The sequence below is a fragment of the Magallana gigas genome, chromosome 1 (genome assembly GCF_963853765.1).
Source record: "Magallana gigas chromosome 1, xbMagGiga1.1, whole genome shotgun sequence".
Classification (NCBI taxonomy): Eukaryota; Metazoa; Mollusca; class Bivalvia; order Ostreida; family Ostreidae; genus Magallana; species Magallana gigas.
The window spans coordinates 33,334,420-33,358,182 of record NC_088853.1 but is presented as its reverse complement, the minus strand read 5'-3'; the positions used below and the strand labels follow the sequence as shown (position 1 = coordinate 33,358,182).

The 23,763-nt window shown below is 39.3% G+C and overlaps 2 long non-coding RNA genes across 3 annotated transcripts; both read left to right on the top strand.

Moving 5' to 3' along the window:
* Nucleotides 1-3,341: 3,341 nt before the first annotated feature.
* LOC105319073 (uncharacterized) lies at nt 3,342-4,208 on the top strand. Of its 2 annotated transcripts, none has more exons than XR_010711921.1 (3): nt 3,342-3,627; nt 3,797-3,916; nt 4,071-4,208. It is a non-coding gene; the product is annotated as an uncharacterized lncRNA (long non-coding RNA). The 2 variants fall into 2 exon arrangements; XR_010711922.1 differs by having other exon boundaries at nt 3,344-3,627; nt 3,806-3,916.
* Nucleotides 4,209-4,780: 572 nt separating this feature from the next.
* On the top strand, nt 4,781-20,663 carry LOC136270061 (uncharacterized). Its single transcript, XR_010707702.1, has 4 exons — nt 4,781-4,940; nt 17,861-18,034; nt 19,965-20,077; nt 20,406-20,663. It is a non-coding gene; the product is annotated as an uncharacterized lncRNA (long non-coding RNA).
* The last annotated feature ends 3,100 nt before the right edge of the window (nt 20,664-23,763 follow it).

Sequence of the window (23,763 nt, the reverse complement as noted above, 5' to 3'; positions counted from 1 at the left end):
AGACTTCTATGGATGGTGCATCTTATGATACTGATGCACCAGACAGGCTTGAATGCTGAATCTGAGCCATAGGTTTCGGATGCTGGAGGAGGTTAAGGTTTTTAGAGCTGGTTAAAGTTTTTGAAACAGGTGCACTCTGATGATTATATCTTAGTTATTGCTTGTCCTAACTTCACCAGACTTCCATGGATGGTGTGTCTTATGATACTGATGCACCTGACAGGCTTGAATGCCGAGTCTGAGCCATAGGTTTCAGATGCTGGATATGGTTAAGTTTTTTGGAACAGGTCACATGTTTAATAGATGATAGTACTATTTCAAACTTGCATAGTTGACTAAACTGTAATATGAATGAATCACAGAGGAAGCTTCAGATGCAGAGCTTGATCTCATTTATCAAGGATGCTAAAAAATATATCTTAGTTATTACAGGTCCTAACTTCACCAAACTTGAATGGATGGTGTGTCTTATGATACAGATGCACCTGACAGGCATGGATGCTGAATCTGAGCCATATGTTGTGGATGCTTGAGCAGGTTAAGTTTTAATTGCTAGTGCCCTCTGATGATGATATCTTAGCTATTACTGGTCTGAACTTCACCAAACTTGCATGGAGATGCGTCTTATGTATACTGATGCACCTGACAGGCTTGAATGCTGAATCTGAGCCATAGGTTTCGGATGCTGGATGAGGTTTAGATTTTTTTGAACAGGTCACATGATTTATAGATGATCGCTTGCATAGTTGATTTAACTATATTATAAATGAAACGCAGAGGTTGCTTCAGATGCAGAGCCTGATCTCCATTATCAAGGATGCTAAAGAAATCTCCTACCACACTTAAACCTGCTTGATAGAAAGATGAGGTTGTTGTTAAATGATATAACACGATTCCTATGATAAAGTATTGTATGATATGAAACACTTTTGTTTAATATGATACAATATAATATCATATGTTATATTGTAAAAAGTTATATGATATGATATGATATTGTATCAATTTTTTTGATATTTTATGATTTGATAGTGTATCATGATATTGTTTTGTATAGTATTGTATATTATGATACAATATTATATTGTATCATATGATATTGTATAATATGATATTGGTTTCTGTAATTTACAATTATATCAAGCTGAACTGTATTATATGATATTGTAATATTATATATTATCGTATCATACAATATTGTATAATATGATATTGGTTTATATGATATATTATTGTATTTTATATTTTACTTTATCACATAATATTGTAATCATTTGATATGATACAATGTTATATCAAATTATATTGTATCATATGATACAATATCATATTATGTATCAAATATTATACAATATCATACAATTCAATATATCATACTATATTATACAATATAATATCATATGTTTCAATGTTATGATGTATTATGTAATATGATATTGTATCATATAATACAATATTGTATTACGAGGGTCAATCAAAAAATACGAAGACTTTTGTCATAGTTATGTTACTTAACGTCGTATCATTACTAAATTTGGTAGACATAATTTAGCAATAGTTTCAAAGAATTTGCAAGGAAAAAAGTTAATTAATTTCTTTATTTCTAAGAATTATTTAGAATTTAATCCTGCAAAAATGAGGTCACGGCGCATGGTCAAAATTTGTGTAATGTCTACAATAAACCATATAATGTTGAAAGTAATATCTCTATTAATTGGGCATAAAACCAAATAATATTGAAACTTCAAATTTAGTATAGTCATGGTATTCTATGTACCAAATAATGAAGGGATATATTGTTTTGTCGAACAGATATTAGTAACTAAAGACAGATAGTCCTCTTTAGAGTTGACTAAAAACATCGACGTCGCTGGACGTCACGGCGCAACGAAAAGTACAAATAAAATGGATCTAACTCAGGAAAAAGCTGATAGAAGCTGTGAAAATGCTCAATGGTGCAAAAAATAAGTAAACAATTATATGCAAGTTTGTGTTTAACTGTAATAAATTTTGTGAGGGTGGCGGTCATTGTATTTTGAATATAAAACAGTCCGAAAGAGAGTAGAATATCTGTAAATATTTGGTCAAAAAATAAGTAACGTAAATCGACGTTCAGGGTTATCCTTACTGTAAACTAAGAAATAAACGGTAAGAAAATGAAAACTTTAATGAACTAACTTATGATTCTCGAACAAATGTGTGCAAATAAGATGTTAAGTGGTTCAGTGCCATTTTAAATTGAATGGAGAAAGGCACAAGAGACTAAGCATGATATAATTTAAAAGATGGGGTAAATCTATAAACTGTGCATGTTTAATCTTGACGTCATGTTTTGAAAGTTACCGTGCGCCGTGGTGACAAAACATAATGTTTTTAAAAAGGGGTAACAAAAATACCGTTTCATCAAATGGACTAAAACTTCGCATATCAATAACATAAGTGTCGGTGCAAAGATTAATCTGTTAAGTATGACTTTCATGAAAAACATATGATAGACAGCCACATTGTCTTCGTATTTTTTGATTGACCCTCATATATATAATAATGTTGTATTATGTGATCAAATACAATAAGGTTTAACACAATACAATGTCATTTCATATTTACAATATCATCTTTGTTTATTACAGTATTTTATTGTATTATATGATATATATTGTAAGTATGATAGGATGCAATATTTAATTTTATATTATTATATTGATTAAGATATGAACATATGATTATCATACAATTTTTTAACAGATGATATCTGATTTTGTGTCAAAACAGAATCCATGAATATCCAAGATCATAAAGTATGATTTTCATATAATATGATAAAGGTGGTCTCATAGGGGTGATGCCTCGTCTCGGTGAGCTTTGTAATCTGTGATTACCTATGTTTAGATTTTGGAAAATCCACAACATTTGATAAAGGCCAGGGCTCTACATTGTCCATTTGGACAAGTGACCAAGAATTTACTAGTCCAAACTTTAACTTCACTTGTCTGAAAATTTTTCAATATTAAAGATCAAATATTGTCAACTTGAAAACTACAGTTCTGTATTACTAAAATAAAGTCATTTATTGATTATTCTTCATATAATTAATAACCTGACTTATCAAATGGACATACATGCCAACTATCCCGATTTTTGCGGGATTCTCCCGATTTCACGTCATCAAAAATACAAATCCCGATGTCCCGATCGGGATTGTCAAAATACCTCGAAATCCCGATTCTCAAAAAGTCCAACCCGTTTTACGACAGTAAGTCCCGATTTCCATCTAAAATTTCAAATCCCGCGCTGCTTGTCTACGCTAACCAATCAAAAAGCGGGATTATGACCGCCATTGCTGTTTACCTATATCGCGTGTGTGTATATCGGTGTAATTACCTGTACGCTACCTGTGTCTGGGTGCTTGCAAACCTAATGGGGAGCATGTTTTGATAGTAATTAATCGGGAAGTATCGGGATGGATAGCGAAATGCCACACTTTTTACACAAACTTCGACAAGAATGGGGTTACACCACCAAAGAAAACGAAACTTTCATCCCAATATCGGGAGGCAGATTCCCGATTTTCGTGATGACTATCGGGATCGTAATTGGATGACAACCATGTATATTGCCGTGCAATAGGTATGTTTAACTTATATATAGTACAACTAAATATATTTATTGACAGGGTACATTTTATTGTGTACACATGACACAAGGAGAGATTGATAGCTATTATAATACATTATCTACAAGAAGAATATTGTAGATATGTTAAACTTTATGAGTAACAATTTTTTTTTATTTTGAGGGATTTTAGGGTAGACCATGGTGGAATGAATGATGTTACAAAGAACACGAAAACAGCCATTCATCAAGCCACCTGCTGCTACCAACTTGTTTGTGAAATCAAAATTGGAGCAAGATGAAGGTAACTAAATTTTTTAATAAGCTAGTATATAATATTTCTAAAGAATTTTAAGCCAGGAAACAATTATAAATACTTTCTTTCACTTTTTATAGCAACTTGACCCATAAATGCTTTTTAATATTTAATTTAATTAATTATTCATTTTATTTTGTAGATGTCACAAGAGCAGAGGTCCTGTTTGCCAACTGCGTTGCAGAATTTAGTGCTTTTTGAACTGCTATACCATACTATTTATTGTTTGTGGAGATTTCAAAGATTGATTTAGTATATGAAAATAAAGTTATGAACTTTATTTATGATTTCATTTGAAAGAGGAGATTGTTTGATAAACACATTAGGATAATGATAAATAGATAAAGAAACAGATGAATTTCTAAGAGTTCAATTGTTTATACAAAGCAATTACACGACAAAATGCCGCGAAATTTCCTTCAAGGAAAATGTCGTCGCGCGTAAAATCCCCCATGGAGATTTTCAAAAGTTGGCATGTATGAATGGAAACTTCAAATGTTCATACTTATTAAAGTAACAAAATTCTTTACTCCAAAAATTTAGAAACCTCTGACTGTTGATTGTATCCCCTACATATATGAATGGATCCTACATAAATGTTCATGCAACAAACAGTTGTACTACATGTATTTTAAAAATGAATACATGTACATATAAGCATACGTGAAAAGTGTTTGGTTTTTTTACAATAAATTTAAATGATACATATGTGATTTTGTGTGTATTTTTCAAGCTTTTGTGGTGGGGAAGGGATAATTTTCATATTAATAATAGAATACAAGAATATGTATGGTAATAGAGCTCTGTATCTTTGCACACATTTTTTTTTTTTTTTCGCTTACAGATTTAATTAGTTTGGATTTCTTGTGTGTGTGGTGTTTGTGGAATCGTTTCCCGTACGGGCTATCTAATAGCCCGTGACGTCACATGGCGGGAACCCCTGCACGAGCTAAAAGGGATTTGGACCCAATCGCCTTTCTAGAAGTTGACAGCAACGGATAGAGATGTACAGGTGAGTTCGGGGTAACCCACGGTTAATATCATAGGCAGTGTTAGGTATATAAACACCATATTGGCGCCCAACTCGTGGCCCTTAACTCACTGTATATATAAGACAGGAACAATTTTTTTCCTGCAAAGTGTCAAAGCTGTTTATTAGGCGTTTTTTTTTCTTCTGTAGATATACGGGTGTAGCCCCCATTTTGGGGGCCACCACATGCTTAGGATTGTAGGATTAATTTGTGAATTTATTTTCACCTCTGCATATTTTGTGCATAGTTTTCCCATTTAAAGTTTTCATTCCATTGTTGATAGGTATAGTTTGTTGTATTTAGCATATATTTTGCATTTTCTCGCATAGTCTGTGTTGATTTTGACTTGGAAGGTTTTTGTGTATTGTACCATTCGCTCATCATGAATGTTTCATTTGAAGAGGCTTTGCAAGCCTTGTAGTGTAGCGGATAGTGGATGAAATATTTCACTTGTGGATACAAGCACCAAACTCGAATTCATGCGCAGAGTGTTCATATCTGAAATGAACATCAAATTATATCATACAACAAATTCTTCTTTATAATTTCACAGAAAATAAAAACATTACCCAGAAATATTCAAAATATCATGAAAACATTATGAAAAAAAGACACCATTTTGAAATAAGAGGCGGCCATCTTGAAAATGACCAAAACTTGAATGGCCAACGATATTTTTTGATCAAGTAATGTTCAAGAAACCTTCATGCAAAATTTGGTGCTTGTATCCACAAGTGAAATATCTTGCTGAAATATTGACCTAAGCCGCTACACTATTGGGGTTAGACGACACTTTAACACCTGATGAGGAACAGACATCTTGGCCCAGATACAGTAGGTGTTAGAACTCCGGGCAATATGGGTTACTGTGCTCCTAGCATTGTTAGGTTAGGTCAGGCTGCCGGCCCATCCCGCTTTCCAGGAGGGCAGGCAGACTATCCCAAGTGTGGGAGGTTGGTTTGGCAGGGTACAGTAAGGGAGCCAGAGGTCAAGGTGGCACACTCTGTTGTGCCTGGACCAGCCAGTAGTATTCAGCTAGGGGTGTCCCCTGGCTCTTCGGTAAGATGCAGTTCACCAGTTTGTTATAGGGAATTTGTCCCACCTAGCGAATATGTAGGGGTCCCCATGTCACGTCTTTCCCATATGACCATTACATGTAAGTGTGACCTAACTGTTAGGGATGTTCCTGTCATCCAAGGGCCTTAGGATACCATTGGAGTCACCCCGCTGCATCCGCCTAATGTTCAAGGGGACCTGAGACCCCACCTGCTAGACCTTGATCCCCCCATCACCCCGTCCCCCTCCAACTCCATGCCCGGTGGGCCTGTCAGGCCCACATACCAGCCCACATCCCAGCCCTGTAGCTATTGCCCTACTAGTTCAACTAACCAACCCCAGGACCCTGCTAGTGTAAACCAAGGGCAGCTTGTTGATTTGCCACATGCATCTCAAATTGTTGATTCTCAACCCCAAGCTTCACTTGCTCAGCCTAGCCCTGCCCCAGGGAATAGTAACTCCATGCCAGGTAGTAGGCCCCCTCATTGGGTGCCTCGCCATCCTTCCCCTGGGGGGGAGTACCTTGCCACTAGGGTCCAGGAGTCCTTGGTCCATACCTCACAGGGATACTTTGGTCTGCGCATGTGCACTGCTGTAACCCAGCCGGTCGCACCCAGCTGTTATTACCCAACACCTCAGCCCGGGGATGATCAGTATGTTACTGTGCAGGGGGGGACAATGTTGGGACAGCACCAGTATTTTACAGGTTATGCGGTCCCAACGCTTGAGGCCTCCTCCCAGCCTTACAGTCCTGAGGGAGAGGGAAGTAGAATAGCTTAAGTCCAGCCACAGTATCATGAGCCCTTGTCTGGGGAACCCCATCTCCTGGGTGACCATTCATACATCCCAGTACCTCATGCATATGAGCCCCCCACTAGAGAAATACCTTCTAATGCAAGTCACGCGCGGAATCCCGCTGCGTCTTGCAGTCCCCCTGAATATGCACGGATATCCGCAGCGTCTCATCATACCCATGAAGATGCGCGGTTATCCGCAGCGCCTCATCATCCCCATGAACATGTGCGGTTATCTGCAGCGCCTCATCATCCCCATGAGCACGCGCGGTTATCCGCAGCATCTCGCCATGCCCCGGAGTTTTCGCAGAAGCCCATTGCGACCTATGGCTCATCTGGAGATGTGCAGCTGCCTGTGGTGCGGTACAATCCTCAAGACTATGCTGCACTACCAGCCAGTTCCAGCCACCCGACCGTCCGGAATAGACCTAGATATAAGGATCTCCGCTATGATGGCAAGTGCAACTTGAAAGCCTTCCTTCATAAATTTGTTCGCCAACAGTGGAATGAGACCGAGCAACATGATCAATTCTGTTTCTTTCTGGAGGGCCCAGCCATTGAGTATTACACTTTGATGCTGGAGACTACCCCCGCCTGAGGTTCAGCGAAATACTCAGGAAGTTTGACAAGCGCTTTGGCTCATCAGCACCAGACCTCACTCATCAACTTAATTTCCAATCGGCGACACAGAATAGTGGTGAATCCCTGCGACAGTGGTCTGACTGAGTGCTCACCTTGGCTACTCGTGCATTCCCCCAGCTACCGGATGTTCATGCCCAGGCTATACCTCGTCTGTGTTATGGAGCGGAGGACCGGGAGGCGGGTTTGTACACTTTGGATGGCCAACCCAAGACTATGGAGGAAGCTGTCGACCACATGCAGTACTTCCAGCATTCGCGTCAGAGCAGACCCCCCAAGCCTAAGCGGGAGGCGGTTAGGTCCATGGCGGATAAGGACAAGGTATCTGTAGATAGCCAGAAGGATGGTGAAGGGGAGAGTGAGATTAAGGAACTCAGGAGCCGATGCAGCAGTTTGAGAATTGAGGGAGAGTGGCAGGGCCCCAGCAGACCCGATGCCTCCGTCGCCGCCACCTCCTCCACAAGGAGGGCCGGGGGCAGCCAGAGCTTGCCAATGTTTTAAAGAGGACATGCAGAGTGTGAAGCCAGAGTTTGGTCAGTCAGGGGAAACCCGTCTTGAGCATTCCAAGCAGGGTGGTGGATTTGGAGTGCGTGTCAGGAATCAGCCCATAACTGAACCATTTCCTGAGGAGGAGCTGCTGACTGAAGAGGAGGAACCTCCGGTTCCTAGTGATGAGATCCTGACTCCAGAAGACCCCAGTCTGAAGCTGCAGGAGCCACCAAGGGAGGATATGACCTCAGAGTCTGGGCCCCATGAAAACAGCGAGGATAAAAGTAGGATGCCTTTAAACCCACAGGCAGTCCCTATGGAGGGGGAGTTGTGTGTCACAGAAAGCCAGCATTGCCCATGGACTGCATTTACCATAAAGCTGAGGATCCAGGGAGCCCCCATTGAAGCTGTGGTGGATACTGGGGCAGAAGTGAGTGTACTTGGGAGGAAGTTCTATGACAATTTGGAGTCAAAGCCCCCCATTAAGAGACAGGTCACTTTGCTGCAAGCCGGAAATGAAGCCCATCTCCAGGAATTTGTTGCCAGCCCATTTGACCTTGGTGTAGGCCAGCACACTCATCAGGTGGATCTTTATGTGGCCCCTCTTAAGGACAGGATGTTGTTGGTAGTGATTTCCAGTCATCGATTATGATCGAAAATCGATCGATTGTTATTGCATTCTAAGCGCTCGATCATAAAAGGTTTCATTACGAATAATCAGTTAAGGTTTTTTTCCCTTTCAACAAGCACATATCATAAAAAGAATATTCTAAACGCGAACTATCTATACCCTAAACAGGTGCGCGGTCTGAAAATGGCTGACATGTCAGACGAGCTTGATATTCTTACTCAGGAAATATAGCACATTCTAGAATTTGGACGCATTTTGGTTTCAAGAAAATTAATGTTGGACTGCCTACAAAGGAAAATCTTTTGAATATAGTTTTTTTATCGCTAGAAATACTAAGTAAATCAAATTACAAAAGCCTAGTAATGAGTCTGTTCATTGTAACTTGTTTATTTACATTTATTTTGCACTACACTATAAAATATAAAAATTTCCGATTATAATTGATGATTAATTAGTTAAGGGAAACTGATTATCGATAATGAAAATCTCACCGATTCCCATCACTAGTTGTTGGGAATTGACATCCTATGGGAACACAAGGCTAAGATGGACTGGAGCTCGGGGTGATAAACTTGTGTGGGGAAGAGATGCAGATGACCTATGGTAGAGGTGAGACGGAGAGCGTTGCTCGCATGACGCTAGTGCGTGAGGTCTGCGTTTGTGCCGGCTCTGCTGTATTGTGGCCCTTCAAGCTGGACAGGAGTCTGTCTGAATTCATGACCATTCTGGGGATAGAGAAAGTGTCAGAGGCTTTGCTTATGTCCCATACTTACCTTGCCGCTGGAGATGCCTTCGTGGCTTGCCTGGTGAACGCTTTGGAAATTACTCTGAAGGAGGGGAGCTTCCTAGGAGAGGTAGTTGAGGCTCATTTGCCTGCGCCCTACCCTAGGAGAGTGGCCTGGAGTTAAGCTGTGTGTGAGCCTGGGGGATCTCACCCTAAGGTGCCCACCCATTTGCAGGACCTGCTAGAACGATCCTCGGCGCATCTCAAGAATATGCTGGACGCTGGGGTGATTCAGCCCTCTATGTCTGAGTGGGCGTCAGCGCTGGTGCTCATCGGTAAGAAGGATGGGCAAGTCCGATGGTGCCTGGACTACCGCAGGCTGAACAACGTTACAAGGAAGGATGTATTTCCTCTCCCATTGATCGATGAGTGTTTCAAAACTTTGTCAGGGAACATTTGGTTTTCCAAGCTGGATGGGAACTCCGCCTTCCATCAAGTTATGATAAGCCCTAATGACCGGAAGAAGACTGCCTTCGTCACCCGAAATGGCCTGTTTGAGTTCCGGCATATGGGTTTCGGCTTGTGTAACGCCCCAGCAACCTTTTTCCGAGCCATGAACTTAGTTCTGTGGGGGCTCACATGGAGCATAGTCCTGGCATTTCTGGACGATGCCTTAGTGCTTAGGCGGGACTTTGAGGATCACCTAGCCAATCTGAGGACAGTGTTTCAGCGCTGATGAGTGGGGGATGAGTACATAGAGGCTGTAAAGGACTGGACGACGCCTACCACTGTGTTGAGCGGTTCCTCAGCTTTGCCAACTACCACAGGGGGTTCATTGCCGGCTTTGCCCAGATTGCCCAACCGTTGTACAGTGTCACTGGGAAGAAACCTTGTTTATGAGGACCACAGCAGTGGACTGCTGTTGCGGCCCTCCGGAAAGTTCTCACTTCACCCCCAATCTTAGCCCTCCCTACTGCAGAGGACGAGTTTGTACTGGACACTGACGCGTCAGCGGAGGCGATAGGTGCTGAGCTCTCACAGATCCAGGAGGGGCAAGAAAGCTGATAGCCTACGGTAGTCTCAGCCTGTTAGCAGAACAGAGGAGGAATTGCACTACCTGGAAGGAGCTCCTAGCAATTATCAGATTCACGCACATGTACAGACATTACTTGCTTGGCCGTATATTTGTCGTTCGCACACATCACCATAGCCTTATTTAGTTGCTCAACTTCAAGTACCCCTCAAGATCAGCTTGCTCGCTGGCTCGAGGAGCTTAGTCAGTACGATATGGTGATCCAACATAGACCAGAAAGGCACCATGTGAACGCTGATGCACTGTACAGACCGCCACCCCCATCCAGGTGTAGGGGGGTGGATTTCACCGTTAACCTTAGTGATTTGCCTTGTGGTGGCTGCCTTAAGTGTACTAGAGCCCACCAGTTCTGGATTGCTTTTGCGGATGAAGTTGACGATGTGGTCCCTCTAGCTAGGCCTGGTAGTTGGACATATTCCCCCTTGTTGGGGGAAGAATCTAGCCTTACGAAGGATCAGAGCCCCATTATTGTTGACCGAGAAGAAGCCCGGCCCTCTATCAGCGAGGCAGCTCTGGGCTATGTCTCCAAGAAGCTTATGGGCCGGATCCGTGAAGACAACTGTGAGGGTCAGAGCAGTCCAAATGGCCCATGCCAGTCTCAGATCCAAATAAATCATTACCCCCAGTTTCGCCTGTATCATAGGAATTTCCTTGGAAGGCTTGGTTGGACCGCCTTCCTTGGTGGGCCTCACCCCCGATGAGATGAGCCGTAGCCAGTAAAGTGACCCAGGAAGACAAACTGTTCCTAGCCAGTCCAGCTGTCAAACATTACTATATCAACAGGATTTTGTTGCAGTTGGACAACGACAGGGTCCTTTGGAAAGAGACAGAGGAGGGGGGAGAGAAAAGGAAAGTTCTGGTCGTCCCCATAGAGCTGAGGAGAGAGGTTCTGCGACTCTGCTACGATATACCAGCGGCTGGACATCAAGGGATCGAGCACACCAAGGCCCGGATGAGATTGCATTTATATTGGTACGGGATGATGTGGGGGGCCGAGAGGTTTGTTAGCACTTGTGGCCCCTGCAGTAGAAATAAGCGCCCACAGTGCCACGCCAGGGCAGAAATGATTAAGTATCATGCCGGGGCACCCATGGAGAGGGTGCACCTTGACTTCCTTGGACCGCGCCCTAAGACTCCAAAGGGGAATGAGTATGTCCTAGTCATGGTGGACCAATTTACTAAGTGGGTGGATTGTGTCCCCCTCCCCTCCCAGACAGCTGAGGTTACTGCCAAAGCGGCAGTGGACGAATTCTTTGTTAGGTTCGGCTGCCCCCTTGAGATATTTACAGATCAGGGGCGCAACTTTGAAAGTAAGTTGTTTACTGCTGTGTGTGACCTCCTCTGAATACTTAAGGCCCCCACCACCCCCTACCGTCCGTCTGCCAATTGACAGGTGGAGCGCTACAATAGAACCCTTATGGATGCGGTAAGGTGTTATATTGATAAGGCCCAAGACTGTTGGGACGAGCATCTGGCCCAGATAGCAGGGGCCTTCCGCTCTGCAGACAATCGTAATTCAAGGTTCATCGCCAACAAACTCATGCTTTGTAGAGAGGTCAATACGCCAGCTAGCCTGATGTACAGGTCCCCCCTGCAGGAGGGCCCTGCAGATATCGAGACGTATGTGAGGGACCTTGAAGACAAAATACTGACTGGTCACGAGACAGCCAGGAGGCGCCTGCACATCTCTGAGGAGGGATAAAAAGAGATTATAACATCAGGGCCGCTACCCGCCCCTTTGAAGAAGGAGATGTTGTGTATGAGCTGGACACCGCGACGGTGAAGGGGAAGTGTTGCAAGCGTAGCCCGTCCTGGAAGGGCCCTGGTATCATAGTCAAGAAGCTGACCCCCCACCTGTACCAAGTAAAGACCAAGTCGGCAGTCATTGTGGCCAATCATGACTGCTTGAAGAAGTGTGTTGACAGGGACATCCCCCCATGGCTCGTTCGGTTTAGGGAGAACTTTGAGAACTCTGAGAGTGCCAAGCAGGAGACCGGGAGCGTCTTGGCTTCCAGCCCCCCTGCAGGGGCGGCGGGTGCCTGCAAGCTTCCCGAATCCCCCTCAGGCAGCAGCCACGCCGAGGTCGGCCCCCAAAACACTCTCCTGCTGCCAGAGGGCCTCCTGACAGTTCTCCCAAGCCCCCCCCAGACATCAGGGGCGTCCCCGTAACCAAAACCTAATGTAGCCTCCCCCACATGCCCCTCATCTCCGGGCCCATCTAATGAGATTGTGTTTGTACCTGTCGGCGCCCTGACGATGAGAAGTTAATGGTACAGTGACGAATGGTTTCACGGTCTGTGTGTGGGTGTCACCCCTGAGGAGGCCTCCACCTTTAAACAATTTGTGTGCCCAAACTGTGTTGGGGGGGGGGGGGGGGGGTTGTTATTCGTCTTGTTCTCCTTTACAGAAATTCTGACAGCGAAGAAGACTGCACCTCCTCCCGCCGGGAGTGGCGGAATGAGAGAACACCCATGGCACCATTGTGGCACGAATGCAACGCAGGGACGCCTACCGAGCAGGCCGGCGGAGACAGGGGAGACCCGATGGCTGGCCCCCCTGTGGAGCCGCCATCACATCATGAGGAAGAGGAAGCCTTGATGGCTGCCCCCGAGGGGCCACCACTGTCTTATGGAGCGTGTGCCAGGAGGCCATCCTGGCAAGCCAGTGACAAGAAGGGGGATCCCTACCCTGCGAAGAGCATGGAGGGTGGCAAGCTCCTAGCCCAAGTGGTCCAGCTCCACCCAGAGACGACCAGCTTCGCAGCAGGAGGAGATGATCGCCACTCTCTTCCTGCCCCTTTCCCAATTGTGCCGAGAGGACGAACAAGTTGAGGGATCATGTGACGCTCTCCCACCTTCACCCTGTGTTTAGGAGGTCCATGCCCTTGGGGGATGAAGCCACGGCTATGCGACTAAGAGTGTGCGAGTGGTTGGCTGACCAACTCCTTCGAAGTTGGGCCACGTTGACAGACCTGATCCAGAGTGTTCCCACCTTCCAGGTTTTCAGGGAACCTGGCACAGGTATCCCAGGCGACTTGCGAAGGCCAGTCTTTCAAATCTATTGTTTAGCTAATTAAATGTCAGTTATTGCTTAAGTAACTATAATAGATATTAAGTTTCCCTTTTTTTTCATATGGAAAATACAAAGAAGTTACCATATGTTATGATATGGTACAAAAGAAAACTACATAATGGAGCAGGTGCCCTCTGATGATTATATCTTAGTTATTACTGGTTCTTACTTTAGTTTCTGTTCGTTTTCTTTTCATAGGTTGCAATGAAATTTGGTATACAGAAGTATCATAATATCTCGGTCAAGTTTGATTTTGGGTACGATCGAGCAATTTTTGACAGAGTTATGTCCCCATACACCCTTCGGGCCTGCAGCCTCAGGCTGTATGGAATACAACCCAGGATAAATCCTCATACCCCTTGATTGGACCTGGATAACTATAATAATATTGATTTTGTACTATACACTTTAATAAGTTCAAATGAGGTATAAATGGGGCGCGAGATAATTCAGAATTATAAAAAAATTTGTTGGTATTTTAAAAAATCTTCTCCTAAATAAATCCTTGGGTAGTGTAGATTAAAGTTTTTCAAATCATGGTCCCCAATGGTAGGATGGGGCCACCATGGGGGGATCAAATTTTACATGGGAATATATAGAGAAAATCTTTAAAAATCTCCTTCTTAAAAACTATTTGGCCAGAAAAGCTAAAACTTGTGTGGACGCATTCTCAGGTTGTTTAATCATGAACTTGTTGTTTCTGGTTGTAATGTTGGTCTACTATAAATCTCAGCGAGATTCGTCAGGGCTGAAAAAATTTGACGGAAGTCTCTTAAAGGTATTACACAAGGATATAGCCAATCAAAATGTGTACTTAATCAATTGTACAGACCCTGAAACGTGCTACTACACCAGTTGCACGGTTCGGTTCGTTACGCTTTTTGAACGGTACGGTTCGCTTTGTGAACGGTACGGTTCGTTTTGTGAACGGTACGGTTCGCTTTGTGAACGGTACGGTACGCTTTGTGAACGGAACGGTTCGCTTCTTGCACGGTACGCTTTGCTAAAATTAGCTGCACGCTTTGTGAACGGTTTGCGCGCTTTATTAATGAGGTAGGCGTGGCCTGCACGCTTTGATTTTTCTCGATATAATTTTGTTTAGTTTTTGCCTGATCTACTTCAGCATGGTGGTAATTATGACCAGAATTTTCTTTATTTATATGATATATTACAAAAGTATTTCAATCGATCTATTTAAAATCAGGACTTCCATCCGTTCCCCCGTTTTTGATACGTTGCGCGAAACGTGTACTCAGTGACAACCAGGAAGCGGGGGTAATTTTAATTTTGATCAATCTGTTATTATTAGTATTTAATTTAGATAAATGTAATCATTAAGATAGATTAAAAGAACTGTTTGACTTTAATCCGATATATTTTTGTTAATTCAGCGAGCTGTCGATAATTTTACAAATCGTCTAAAGTTTTTATTTCTATACATGTACTTGAGTTGAAGTCATTAAATATTTCTAATCCATTAAAAATTTCTACAAAAAATTGCCCAGACTTTATTCCGATATTTCTTTAGTTTCCTTTATCGTTGTCTTGATTCTCGGCTAGTTGTTATTATTCATAATTCGTATGATCATTCTTTATTGCGTACTAGTACTACTGTAGTACTACTGCCGATTGCCTTAGTGAATAGACGATGTAAAATTAATGATAAGATAAACAATGAATTTCAGATAAGAAATCTTGAATTAAACTGTTATATAGTTTTTGACACAAATTTTATTCATTTAAATATTGATTCTATGATTTTCTGCAATTGTTCGAATACACAGATTATACCTACATGTAACGCGTCATCGCTTCTCTTATCTGAACTAAGATCGCGTGTATAGTCAAAATATGACAATTAGTTTTTGTTTTTCCGTTAAACTATACATGTACATGTAACATATTCTTACGATATGTACACAACTGGATATACACAACAAGTCAATAACTTTTATATATGTAATGGCGATATTTATCATTCTGTTGAACAAGTGTCCGCTCTTCACTGTATGCATGCGATTTAGCTGACGTTTTACAAATGCTGACTAACCTGTTTATATTTAATTCACCTTTTTACACACAAACTTTTTGTAAATAGGACACGAAAAAATACCCGGTAATCAACAAATGAATGTTAAAAGTGATAAATATAAAAGAATTTATCAAGTAACAAAATAAAACGACAGCGAGGGAAAACGACTCTGATCGCCAGTACCTGAATTATAATCATGAAATCGAAAAGAAATTATTGTTGAATAATTTAAAATAGGAACACTCTTTTCAATAGGGATTTAAGAAATAAAAACAAAAATGTTTCATTCGATAATTTTCTTCTAGCCATATAGGAGGAGCCAAGTAGCACGCGGCGCATGGCGTGATCTGTACTGTTATACTTAAACTGATTGACAGGCGAAGCACGTGGAGTCCTGAGATAAAATCCCGCTCAAATGACCAACTATAGAAACTTAAAGCGAAATAATAAAGTTCAGTAATAAAACTTTAATTTAAGTATTATAATCAACACACAAGTTCTCGTTCTCTCTCTCTCTCTCTCTCTCTCTCTCTCTCTCTCTCTCTCAATTTGTGGGTGTATGTGATTGTGTGCAAACAATTTTGAATTATTAGATTTTTATTTGTTTGAATTTAATTCATTTATTTTAGAATCATGGTTTTCACAACGATTTCAACACAATGACTAAACGTTTGCACAGTGGACGATGTACATGTGTAATATATAGATTGATCTCGACGGTTAAAATTTCGACGCTATTTCACATCACAGATTGAAAATAAATTTAAAAAGAGCTGTGTTTGTGCTTACATGTACTTGTTATCTCATTCAATTATTTATGATGTAATTAATCATTTTTTGATACATTAATGTACCCGGTAAATGATATTTAATCGCAAGTTAATATGTGAAAATCCCGCATGTACAGAGTCGCTGAATTGTTCTACGGATCCACGCGCCGATAGTCTTATGTGTAGTTGTTTGTGTTCATTTCTACAGACAGTTCTTTTGTTTTCTAGAGATTAAGAAAAGCCATGAAACTAACAAAGTATAAGTAAGATATATTTAGACTATACACACGACAGATTGTGATGAGTTACCTAACAGGTGTCCGTAGAAAGGTGTGAATACCGGCATCTCGTATACACCTGTTTAAGCGTCCAAATATACAGAGTTAGTTGTAAAGTACAATAACTGCTAAAAAACAAAGAAAGACAATAACACCTGTTGTGTATAGAACCAAAGATCAGCTTCTGTACTCGTGTTTCGCGCGAGTGATTTTTGTTCATGTGAAATCACGACGCCATTACCAGCTATGCAGGAAATAAAGTTGGAAGTTATTTTATGGAATGCGTGTACTTTTTCCTGTTCAAACTTGCATTTAATAAAATTATTTAATAAATATAATTGTGTGAACGTTAATAGTTTACAATGTTTAAGAAATCGGCGATGCAAGTTTTGTCAAAAAACAAAGAAATGTTTACGGTCTAATAAAGGAAATATTTTTGTAACTGTTTTAATAAGAATAACAGTTTTAAATCTTAGTATGTGTTATCTAATCCCGTATAAAAAATCTAGCTAAATATTGAACTTATCTGGTCAGCGATAATCTCTGTCCGTACTCATCTAAAGACATTAGGTCAATAAGCCGTATATGGAAGTTGCACACTTATTGCACGGTACGGTACGCTTTTTTGTTCGTCTGGAGGCGGGTCTTGCATAAATTATCTTGCACGCTTTTTGCACGGTACGGTTCGCTTTGTGAACGGTACGGTTCGCTTTGCGAACGGTACGGTTCGCTTTGCGAACGGTACGGTTCGTTTTGTGAACGGTACGGTACGCTTTGTGAACGGTACGTTTCGTTTTGTGAACGGTACGGTTCGTTTCTTGCACGGAACGGTACGGTTCGTTTTAGAGGTGTAGTAGCACGTTTCAGGGTCTGTAGTTCCATTCATATAGAGACAATTTCTTTTTTTTTGTTTCTTTTTTGGCACAATTTTTTTTAGGCCTACAGTATTAAATTTGGACTCATTTGCTAGGAAAATTATTACTTGAGTGGAATTGTCACACTAAATTAAATGGAACTGTTATTTACGGTGCCGAGTCTGTTTGTCAATATGTGGGTATATCCCTTTAACTATTTTTAGAATGTGTGTAGGACAACAAAGTAGTACCTTTAAGCAAAATAGTTCCTATACTTTCAGAGTGTATTTACATTTATTGGGACATTTTAAATCAGAATGTGTGACACATGTAAGACAAGAGTATTTGCAATTTTAAAAGCAAGTGTCAAAATTGAATTATTATTATCATTTGAAGGAAGGAATTGAAAATGTTTGATGTACACCCTTTCCCAAACTGTAAAATTCCCTACTTTTACTTTCATTTTCAGAGTTTTTCAATACACATGCATTTTGCCGGAAAATGAATCTGACTTCACACCACGAAATTTTAACAGGAAAAAGACAATTTGATGAGCTTTCATTCCAGAGGTCTCTCGTTGCTGAACGAAAATTTGGGCTGGAACATAAACATTACCGCCTATGGAAAATGGAGCTCCATGCTGGTAGGGCAAATTCGTTGTTTACTTGCAACTATGATGATAAACGTGTGTTTCTCTTTCGTACATCCTCTCATTTATGTGAACAAACTAAATTTCCAACAAGTTCAACAATTAAGTTTAATCATTTAGATAACAACTTCTATAGAAAAAAAAATCATCACTTGTTCATGTAAACCAAAAGTTTCTATCATTATTAGGAAATAAATATTATCATTATTTATAAAGAAGTTAACTATTTTTATTCAAGTAAATTGATGAAATGACCCTATAGGGCATTGATTTAGATGAAATTTAAAATTACTGATATGATTGTAGTGTTTTGGCAATTTTAAAATTGTTTGTAATATTGAATTTTCTTTTTTACATATTTTTACATAGTATGGTAATTATGGTAATGTTTTGAGAGTTTTTTAATTTTAACAAGCTCATCAAAGAAAATCATAGTCCTATGGGATCAATTTTCTGATATGGAGTTCCATTGTACCATAGGAGAAAGTGAGGAAAATTTGAAACAACTAATTGCATCTGTTTCAGGTGCTGGAGGAGGTTAAGGTTTTAAGCTCACTTGAGCTGAAAGCTCTAGTGAGCTTTTCTGATCACTTTTTTTCTGGCGTCCGTCTGTCTGTCTGTCCGTCCATCCGTCCGTCCGTCTGTCTGTCTGTAAACTTTTTACATTTTTGACTTCTTCTCCGAAACCACTTGGCCAGTTTTAACCAAACTAGCCACAAAGCATCATCATTGGGTGAAGGGGATTCAAGTTTGTTAAAATGTGGGGCCCTGCTCTCTTTCAATGGGAGATCATTAGGATTTAATGAAATGTTGTTGATATTTTTCAAAAATCTTCTTCTCAGAAACCATTTGGCCAGGAAAGCTGAAACTTGTGTGGAAGCATCCTCAGATAGTGTAGATTCAAGTTTGTTCAAATCATTGCCCCTGGTGGTAAGGTGGGGCCACAATGGGAGGGGGGGGGGTGTTGGAGTTTTACATACAATCTTTAAAATACTTCTTATCAGCAACCAATCAGCCAGGAAATGTGAAACTTGTGTGAAAGCTTCCTCATGTAGTGTAGATTTAAAGTTGTGAAAATCATGACCCTCAGGGGTAGGGTGAGGCCACAATGGAGGGTTGTACTTTTACATAAGAGTAAAGTGTAAATATTTAAAATTTTCTTCTCAAAAATCATTTATTTAAAATTTACATAGCATAGGATTATAAAAATAGAAAATTTTTTAAAATATCTTTTTCTAAAAACCACTTGGTTAGAAAAGCTGTATCTTTACTGAAAGCAACCTCTGATAATGTTCAAAAATCTTTCAAATCAAAATCTTGAGGAGTAGGGTGGGGCCACATTGGAATTCCAATTTCTTCGGAAATTGGATTTCTGAAAGTAAGGAACGGGGTGGGTCAGATGAATTTGATCGTATGTGAACTGGTAGAGTTTTAATTATAAGATATTTTAAAATATATACTGTATTGACTATAATTTTGCAAAATTAATTAGCTGCTATATGGTAAACAGTACATGTTCACAAGTGGCTGTAAAGGTGTATTATACCGGTAATAGCTCTCTGGAAAATTTTAATCAACCAACTTCAATAAGTGCGTCTGTATTGAACCGACATTCAGGACGTCATAAAGATGTATTTTATCATTAGGAATACAAAAACTAATGAAAATAATTTTTATACCATATAGATTTTCTAGAATTAAAATTTTTTTAGAATAAAAGCAAAGGGGGACAACTCTTCAAGAAAAGGGAAAGGTCATTGATAAGGACACGTTCCACTGTTACATGTTGATACTTATATATGAAAATTATGTCCAAGTATACTAATTACCGTATTAAGTCCATACATATCTGTTATGATCCCAGATTCATTGAATCTGGGGCTATTATGGATCAAATACCTTAAATGAATGACAACTCTTGCAGGAAAGTGCACAAGGCCTCCAAATCCAAAATATGACTATGGAAGTTTTATTGCCCAGACATGTGATTGTCTAGAACCAATTGGATGATGCGTTATATAGAATATTCATATTGAGGTAAAATAATTTATGAAGGTATAATAATATATGATATTGTGTCAAACCACACATTAATATATGATATAATGATAAAGATTAAAAACTATGATTTTCACAGAATATGATGAGAGTGATCTCGTAAAGGTATTGCCCCATCTCAGTGAGTTTTGTACTGATGTTGATACAACCACTTTGGTCCCTATTTGCATTTCACGCGCAAAATCGTTTTTTATGCAAATTCTCCCCCTTAGCCAAGTTGGTTAGGGGGAGTTTCTCCCACATAGCAGCAGTGAAAGGTTAACAGGTATATATTTTGTAAACTTTCATCCTGTTTATTATATTTTAGAGCTGCCATGTCTTCTAAGAGAAACTCCATTCTTTGATGACTGATGGAAAAGCCTCATCACTTCCTTTGCTAAAGAACTTGTTATCTTAATCACTAGCCATTAATCAGTGACCACCGTTATCAAAGCTCCCAGGTACATTATGGAAGTCTCTTCTGGCACCATTTTTTTTTTTTGCAGTCCCTGACTTTGTCTTAGAATTGAAATTATTAACTTTTGCTATTTAATTCCTTTAGTAAACTTCTTGTTTTCGTAATTAATTCTATTAATTAATGTTGAATTGGTACTCAAGTTCAAACATTTCAGATTTAATTTAATTTAATTTTTTTTCTCAACATTTCACTGATTCAATTTTATTGGACATTAAATTATTTACTATACAGAAGATGAATTTTAAAAGACATTTTCTCCAGAGTTCAGCAATATTTTAAGAGTAGATCAGAATACTTTTTCATCCCTTAGAGCCAGAAGTAGATTTCTTACACTAGCATACTGTAAATTCCTAATTAAATGTGAGAAATTGATATCTGCATAAAATCGTGAGGAGCACATCTTGCGGAATTTCATTTTCATTTTTCGTATGAATGTAGATAATTAGAAATCAGGATACAAATTTGCTGTTTCATATTTCATATTCTAGTGTCTTAATAAAAAACAATTGAATCACAGAATTAAGTACTTGCATAAAATATGGAATCTACAGTATGATATTTATAAATAATTGATAAATATTTTCTGCAAATTTCATAAAATTTGAGTTGACTTCTTAAAGTTTTTTAGCAAGGAAATAGCCAATCAAAATAAACTTTGTTAATTACAGTTATTAGTCATTCCATATATATGTATATAGTCACAATTTCTTTTTATATCTTACCTTCTGCTGAATTGTAAAGAAATCATTGGCTAACAGCAGTCACGTGGAGACCGTGTATATTCCATACACAGTCAGAACAAAATATATCTTCCCTTTGAGCATTATGACATCATTCTTAGAGTATTGTGACGTCAGGTTTTGTACCCAGATTGAAACTTGTAACTTTGTTATAAGACGCTTGATTTTCAGTGTTGAATTAATTTTATGTCATTAACACAAAGGCAGTCGGTAAGATATAATCATTACATAGTCATGTAGTGACCGGGTATGGGATGATACCTGGTTAGTAAATTTGCCTCACCAGGTATGAAATTTACTAACCAGGTATTATCCCGTTCCCGGTCACTACATGACTATTAACTAATAATACCCCCGCTCGGAAGGAGAGGGGGTAAACTGTTTACCCTTGTGTGTCTATCTGTCCTTCTCTGTGTATGTCCATATTATTAACAATTTTTTTTATCGCAGATGCTTGAAATTTTAACACACTTTTTGCTTAGGCATGCCTTATGGTGGTATTCATTTTTGTACTAATGAGATGTCAACTTCCTGTTAAATGACACCTTTATTTATTTGTAGCCTTACATTTCAAACAAATAGTCATCAGAGATTTCTCAGCAACTATTCATCAGAGCTGCTTGAAATTTTATCACACTCTTTTTTTAGACATGCTATATGGTATGATTTGGTTTTTTTTTTACAAAACAAACATCAACCTCCTGTTAAAATGATGACTTTGCCTTTATGTATTTTCACATTAGAGCCGGGTATCACTAGGGGTTATCACAGATATCTCGTTTCTTTTTATGGTATCTTATCTTAGGCCTATAGTATTGATTCTGGACTCATTTGCTAGGAAAACTATCACTTTAGTGGAATGATCACATTGAATTTAATGGAACTATTTTTTTTTTAGACACGCATAATGATAAAACTTCCTGGATGGTGTTGAGTTTGTTTTTCAACCTGTGAAACCCATTTGTTTTTAGGGGTGGGTATGCTTATATTTAATTTTCTCTCTTAGAAACCAAGCAAGTCATTATTTTCCTGGTCTCAAGTTAGTCTCAAAGCATTTAACAGTAAATTCTATTTCATTTATAATACTCTGAGAGTTTAGTTAATGAACTAAGGCCACATAAAGTTGAAATAATGGTTCTCGGGTAAAATTTTCTAGAAATGGATGTGAGAGGGAAGCATTTTTTCCCTTTTTATTGTTGATGAAATAGATGAGGGAGGCTTTTTTTTATAATCATCGCCCATCTTGGGTTCCAAAAGCGTATGTTTTATAAAACTGTTAAAATACAGGTTTCGTTGATGTCTCAAGTTAGTCTCAAAGCATTTAACAGTAAATTCTATTTCATTTATAATACTCTGAGAGTTTAGTTAATGAACTAAGGCCACATAAAGTTGAAATAATGGTTCTCGGGTAAAATTTTCTAGAAATGGATGTGAGAGGGAAGCATTTTTTCCCTTTTTATTGTTGATGAAATAGATGAGGGAGGCTTTTTTTAATAATCATCGCCCATCTTGGGTTCCAAAAGCGTATGTTTTATAAAACTGTTAAAATACAGGTTTCGTTGATGCCACTTATTCGTTTCCATCACGATGTAGCTCATTTGTGGTCTTGCCTAAGTCTACAGAGACCGGAATACTTAGAGTATCCATCCTTTTTTAATGATTTCATGTCTTTGTAAAGGTGTAAGAAATTATAACCCTCCAATTACCCTCCCTTCATTTTCATCGATGGGAAAATCACTCAACGAAACCGGGTCTAATTTGTTCTGTCCTAGCTTTTTTTAATGAAACTTCTTATCTGAATTTCTACTACTTATACCTCATCTCAAAGTTTGTTAATTTTAAACATAAAATTCTATAGGATTTGAAATTTGATTTGGTTTGAAATGTGTCAATTTTGCACATTTTTTTCAATTTTTTTTACTTTCTGCCCTAGGGAATTTTTTTCTGCTCCACATATTAAAGTTATCGCTACAAGGCATCAAATGGTCGAATAAAAAAGACCTTTTACCTCTTGGTTTGTTCCAGGGGTCTTATCAAAGTTTATATTTCATGCCCAGTTGATGAATACCAGTGATATAGCTGTAAAGTTGCTCTCAGTGGACTATAGCAATTGACCAGTTCATATTAATAAATATAATGTTGCTCCCATATTGACAGTTTCAATATCCTGAGTACAGGTACATAACTGTTGGGTTGCTCTCAGTGGAAAAATAAATTGTGTCGGGTATGAATGAATCACTGTTTTGTTGCTCTTAGTATACCATAACATAGTATGGTCATGTTGGTCTCATTGGATGATAGGAATTTGTTCTTAGTGATTCACATCAATAGCCTAGTGTACTATTGTACAATTATTATGTTTCTCTTAGAGGACTTTATCAATAAGCTAGGGTATCATTCATAACAATATGGTTTTCTTAGGTGAACATATGTTTAGCCTACTGTACTAAGGTGCAATGGTTATGTTC